Source organism: Cryptomeria japonica, chromosome 3 (genome assembly GCF_030272615.1).
Source record: "Cryptomeria japonica chromosome 3, Sugi_1.0, whole genome shotgun sequence".
Lineage (NCBI taxonomy): Eukaryota > Viridiplantae > Streptophyta > Pinopsida > Cupressales > Cupressaceae > Cryptomeria > Cryptomeria japonica.
The window spans coordinates 605,603,642-605,610,902 of NC_081407.1; the positions used below are offsets into that span (position 1 = coordinate 605,603,642).

Genomic DNA, 7,261 nt, shown 5'->3' on the forward strand with positions numbered 1-7,261 from the left:
ATCAAATCTCAACTTCTATATATATCAAATTATCAAATAATTATAAGTCTATGTCCATATACAAAAATGGCAAAAACACCAAATCAAACAAAATGTATGTCCATATACAACATATACATGCCAGATAGACATCTATGTATCCTAAAATGTCTCTATCACATCCTAAACTACTGATGGATCATCAAAATTGATCATCTTTAAAGCACTCCTTGGCTCTGAAGGACCTCGCACAAGAAAAATTCAAACCACAATTGAGATTAGTTATATTATATAGTTTACATTTGAAAATTTAACATCAAAATCAATATACATTGAACTATATTTGAACTCTCAAATTGAATTCTTGATTACCTTAAGTCCACATCTTCTCTTAAGATGGTTAGGAGTCTTAGAATATGCCTATGGTAGAGAAGGGATGTCATTGAGATTTTCATAGACAACCTATATATGTTCACAAACATAACATTGATACAAGTTAGCATATAATTGTCAGTGATAGGAACATATCTACTTAACAAAAAATAAAATAAACACATGTACTTGAGGCATCTCTTCTTCCACTTCTTCAAGTATTGTGGGTGTAGTCAAGAAGAATGTGAAGCTAACAATTCCATGTACATAAAAATGAAAAGTATGTGAAACTATCAATCTATGTAGACATGTATAATCATTATAAGTTCTTTAAACTCTTAAAATTCAATAAAATTTATGTTCAATTACCTTTCCCTTATCCATGATTGCACTTCTAGAGTCTGGATTGTGCAACACTGCACTCACACTAGGTGTGTCCTATAAGAGTAAAATAAGATAAACATGTAAGTTAATATATAATTTAATTAATGACAAAAATTTAAATGGAAAACATGTATACAATAAGAAATGTAAACAACTAAGTGCAAGAATATATATTGCATAGTTATTAAGGCCAAATGAAATGGCCGGGAGGGTGGCATCGTGGACCTGTGATAGCTCCTCCCTAGATATCAACTGTTAAATAGGCCATGTATACAAACATTAGTACTTAATACTAACTCTTATAAATATTCATTTAAAATAAAATGCACTGTGAAATTACAAGTTAAGTCTTACCACTACATTGTCAGTGTACGATGAAGGTACCTCCTCGTCTCTATCATGCAAGGACTCCCGAAGGTGTGCTCCATTTCTTGTTGTCTCATCTAGTGCACCAACCGTATCATGCACCTCATAATCAGATGTGTTGATGGGTTGATCAATAGACTGTCCAAGAGAACCTAAGCATACATGATGGCACATAGTACAAGTATGTGACACACAAATATGTGGAGGTGAGGAGGATGTGTTAGCGCCACTCAATCCACCACTAACATCACCCTCATGTGGTTGAGCTAGTGCCACGACTTGAGAAACAAAAAGGCTACTCAAAAAGTGAATAACCGATGTAGTCACATAAATCTGTCCACTTAATTAAAATGAATATTTAGTATTTATTTGATTATTTAACCATCAATCAATAATTAATTAAATTAATATATTTAATTAATTCATCTTAACCCTCTTCTCCTATTAATTAAATAAATTATTCAATTTATTTGATTTAATTCACTTAACCAAATTCAGACCATTAATTAAATAAATAAATCATATTTATTTAATTAAATTTTCTCTCACATTTAAATAAATTAATATTTATTTAAATCCCCCAAAATCTCACCTCTCACATTTAAATAAATTAACATTTATTTAAATCACCTTTATCCTCCACCCACTTGTATTTTCCTACAAATGCAAGTTGCACAACTATTTTAAAGAAATAATTTATTTAAATCACCTTTATCCTCCACCCACTTGTATTTTCCTACAAATGCAAGTTGCACAACTATTTTAAATAAATTATTTATTTAAATCACCTTTATCCTCCACCCACTTGCATTTTCCTACAAATGCAAGTTGCACAACTATTTTAAATTAAAAAAATTATTTATTTAAAATCCTATTTATCCTCACCCACTTGAAACCTTTAATGGTTTCCCTTAAAGTCTTCAAACTTAATGGCTTTCTTCTAGAGTCTTCTCAAACCTTTAATGGTTTCCCTTAAAGTCTTCAAACTTAATGGCTTCCTTCTAGAGTCTTCTCAAACCTTTAATGGTTTCCCTTAAAGTCTTCTTAAGACTTTAATTGCTTCCCTTAAAGTCTTCAAGCCTTTTAATGGTTTCCCTCAAAGTCTTCAAGCATTTTAATGTTTTATCTTCCTTTTTCTCATTTAAATAAATTAATATTTATTTGAATATTTATCCAAATGCAAATTACACCATTAAATTGAAATAAATGATTTTATTTTAATTGAAAATACCAAAATTCCTCCCACTTGCATTTTCCTACAAAATCCACTTGCATGCCTAAACCCCTTCTAGATTTTTCTAAACCTTTCCTAATTAACCTAATCCATCCCCTAAATATTGTCACATTTCTAAGCAAATTGGAGTCACTTCTCAAAGACTCCAAAGTCTTTGAAAAGCAATTAATGTTTTGTGTGTTCAACAAATTAACTTCTAAAGTCTTCCAAACCACTTATGGCTCTTACATGACCATTAATGGTTAATTCCACTTGTACCCATGGTTAAGGACTTTGACCCCTAACTTAACCCTCATGTAAGCCATGTGTCTCTTCAAAGCATTTATTTCTTTGACTAGGGTAACCATCATGTCCCCTCAAGCATTTAATGCTCCTTATCTCTCCTCTCAAGCCTCCTCATGGTGACACTTGTCAACATGGGATTGGGTTGAAAGTCTCACATGGATTGAATTTCTTTCAATCCTAACCCTTGTTAAGATTGCTCAATCTTAACCCTTCATTTCCCCATTTCTTCTATAAATATAACCCTTCTCCTCAAGCAAAAAAAGGAAGCATTAGAGTATTGTTGTTATACTGGTATTAGCATAGAGCTTTTTCATAGCATCACTATCTACACTTGCATAGCATTTGTTTATCATATTCAACCATCTTGAATCTCCATATGGCATCCATGGCTAGTGCTAAAAGCTGAGAGCTACACTCATTTGGGACTTGGAGAGGGGAGAAACAAGAGAGAAGCATCAAAAGGCATCATGGAAGCATCTTAGGGAGGCTCTTCTCCTTTCTTTTATTTTGTTAAACTTCTTTCATGCTTTTTGAAATCTCTTTTGATATGTTTGGAATGGTTTTTAGTTCTTTGTTTTGTTTTTATGGTTGAAACTAACTTATTAACATTGAACTTTGTTGTTGCCTTGTCCCCATTTCCATGACATCAACCGATATAGTCTATGATGCTACCTCAATAATAATATCTAGAGGTTGTGTTGGAGGTGGGTGAGTAATGGGAGGAGGAGGAACATATGGGCCCTATACTACTCGAACTACCCTAGGTCTATCATGGGCATACCTCCCCCCAACTCCCTGGATTTATGTTTGATGTCAAAGTAGTTGACATGCTTGCCCAAAACAAAATCTACATATAATTTCTTGATAAAGTAGAAAGGCACATCGAGATTGTTGTTGGCGGTTTATCAAAAACCATCCACCAACTATCCCAAAATTTATTTCACATAGCATCATTTTGACGCCATTTGATAGAAAGTTTTATTTTCTTCACATCTACAAGTTGTTGGGTATGGGGATTAACAAACAGGGCACCGATATTGTCTTTAGAAATCTCAAGGTTCTTCACCTCGTCATAAGACAAGCGATTCACATATTTTTCCCTAATGGTTTCTTGCCACAAAAGAACGACATTGTGCTCAATGGTGACAATTTCTACATTGGAAATTATCGCATTTAATGGACCTAACATGGAGGATATATGAGGTATTTTTCTATAGACATCATCGATATCTCTCAATTGGTCCAAATTTTGACCAATTAACTCATGAATTAAGGGGGGTTTTGTAATGGAGGGTTTTGTGGTTGTGGATTCTCATTATTATCAACCATTTTACCTGATTGGAGTTGAAAATTTTGATTTAATTAACAAATTTCAGACAACATAGTGTATTTGAAATTAAAAAAACTAATTTATATCTATAAAATTGAAAAACAAATCAAAAAATATGAATAAATGATAAAAAGACAAGAAAATTGAAAAAAAATCATACCTATTGCCTGGATTTGATGAAAATTGGCTCCAAGAATTGGATATTTGATTGAAAACGGATATCAGATCGTACAAATCGCCAAACCTATGGGATAAAATAACCCACAAATGACCATAATCGGGTACATAAAATACCTTCAAGTATTAGTTATCTAATACCTTTTTTTTGACGTTTTCTAAAATATGATGCATAATATATAATATATAATATAATATTTATATATATATTATATTATATATTACATTATATATAATATATTATATAATATGATATGATATTATATTATATATAATATATTATATATATAATATATAATGTATAATATATTATATATATAATATAATATATAAGTTGAATAATATCAGATATACGTTATGCTTTGGCTTTTGCCATGGCTACATGTATTGAAATCAAAGCGAAGCAAAAAGTCAACACAGATTTCTCATATTTTTGGGCGAGTGAATTTTTTTTTTTTCATATCGCCACTTTTTGGCCCCTCATGATCCTACACATACCCTATAGATAGATAGAAAAATTGGTCCAATTAATTTCAAGGTGAACAATACACAAGCAAAATTATCAACTTCATTAACATCATCAAAAGTAATAGTTTCCTCATTCAATATAATATACCAAAATGTGTCAACTATGGAAACCTCAACAATAAATAAGAAAAAAATAAGTCAACATTATCATGTCAAACTACTTCACATCTCAAAACGAATCTCCCTTTTTTATGATAAGTCATATATGATAGGTGCCAAAATGAAGCAATTCAAAATGTTTCAATGCTAGATTGATCTCCTCTATTTCTACTTGCACCAATTGAATTGCAATATTCAAATTTAAGAATATCAATAAAACTTTTTAAAGAACCCAAACATACAAGACTAACAAAATTTCAAGAGGAAATAGCATATCAAATATTTATTGATTGATGAATTGAATTTTCTTGGTAAAATAATGATTGGAAACATAGATTCTTGACTTCGTAAAGATTTTCCTCAAAATGCAAATCAAAAGTTTGAAGGTATAAATTACATTCAAATTATTAGCATATCCATTTTCTATTTTTAAGAAATTACTTAAAATATAATTAGACTCCATAACTATAATAGATACAATTCAATATAATAATTGTTAATTATTTTCAAGAATATCTATCATATATAAAAGTTTAAATAAGCATATAGAGAAGGATATATCTAAACATAATTTATATAGATTTTAAAAATAAATATAATGATTTACATATCCAATTAAAAACGCATGCAACCATACAAAGTTTTACATAATATACACATGTGAAACAAAAAGTATTTTAACAATTAAAAATGCTAATTTTAAAATTTTGTTAATTAAACTATGAAGGAAAAATATATGATGAAAGAGGGAAAGCAGTTGATCCAAATGCATTTCGTGAAGTCTGACACTTAGAGTAAACTTAAATCTTCCTGTTGTGTTTAGTTTTCCTCATTACCCACTCTTGATTATCAGGTCAACAATTCTGTTAATTGTTTGTTGACTTGTACGAAAGCACATTCAATTCTGTTAATTGTTTGTTGACTTGTATGAAAGCACAAATAATGTGGGATCAAAGTGGCACAATCGTTTTATATTACTAGCTAAAGTTAGCTTATTCTTTCTACGAGATAACTGTCCATCTCCTAAACATTAGGGAGTAGTTTTTGCTTTTGAAAGCATCTAATTTTATATCGCATCTGGAGTAGTAGTGATGTTCCCATGGACTAAACTTCCTCTTCTCCCAGCTTTTCAGTATTTTATTTCAGTAAAAACAGTAGGCAATATGGACTTGTGGAAAATGCCTTGAAAAAAGAGTTTGAATAGATTTCAGATTAGCCTATTCACAGCCTCTTAGATTCAACTGTGTAAGTGAATTTATGTTTGGTCAGGATTGGAAGCCATCATTAAAGAAATGAGGTTGAAACAATTGCAAAAATAGCACCTGTGTAAAGTGAAGCCCAGCAAGATTTGTCAGTGTACTCCACAATGTACCAAAATGCAAGCTTTGTAATCCATAGAAAGTGTCATACATGGTAGACAGACCTTTTAATATTCCAAATTACCACATTAGTCTCGATGGATTTGGGTATATATGTATATGTAAAATAGACAAACTGGATGGATTCACCCTTGTAAATATGAGTATTTTTTAATAAATAGACAAACTGGATGGATGGAGGCATTCTGTTAGTAAAGAGAAGAAAAACGAAGACATTAGAATTGAATTGAAATGTTGAAAACGCTCTGTTGTATTCGACTCTTGTCAATCTCGCTGCTTTGAGAAATGCTATTTGCAGTTTCTTACTTTTAGTCCCACATTTGTTTCTTTGAGTAGAGAAAGATGAATGTAGATCATATATAATATCCAGAGTGTTTAATGAAAATTTCATGGAGCAAAGCGAACTGTTCTTTCGCCTTTTACTAAAGATTACCGTGTCTTAGCCACATTCCAAACTTGGAGCGAAGAGAAACTTGAGAAGGGAGCTCCTTGTTTTTCTTTATAAGCACACGAAAACGAGCACAAATCAAGCGCTTCTTAAATTTTGTGACAAAATCAGCATTAAGATAGGACAGTATTTGCAATGAGTCGAAAACTTCCTCATCCTAGAATTCCAAAGGAAGCTCTGGCAGCTGAACCCACACTAGAAACTTACTAGTATCATCCTTCATAGGATTAAACCCATAAACCAAGGACCATTAAAAGGGTTCTAGAGTAATCATCCGGATCTTTCCTAGAGTAATCATCCGGATCTTTCCTGCAAGTAAGCAAGTCTGGGATATCGATTTCCATCATGTCCTCCTCAGTCTATGTAGGAACAAAAGACTCAAGGGAAGTAAACATCCTTCAACCTCAACATCCACTCCCGACTGAGGGGTAACAAGATCAAACCCTTCAACAATATCACGAGTGGGAGCAACAGTCTCCAAGCACATCACAACAGGGACAGCAGTCATAGAACCAACACCGAGAGAGGAAACACCAGGGAAATCCATCACACCAGTATTCAAAGAAGGCACAACGTCGGAGGAGGCTTCAGGCAAGCTAAGACAACTCACACCCAACAAAGCATTACCATTCTGCAAGGAAAAACCACAAATCCTAGAAGCATTGGGAGACCTTCCAAGG

The 7,261-nt window shown here is 32.1% G+C and overlaps 1 pseudogene; it reads left to right on the forward strand.

The window, feature by feature from the left end:
• The first annotated feature begins 6,497 nt into the window (after positions 1-6,497).
• LOC131874687 (U5 spliceosomal RNA) lies at positions 6,498-6,632 on the forward strand (annotated as a pseudogene).
• Positions 6,633-7,261: the final 629 nt, after the last annotated feature.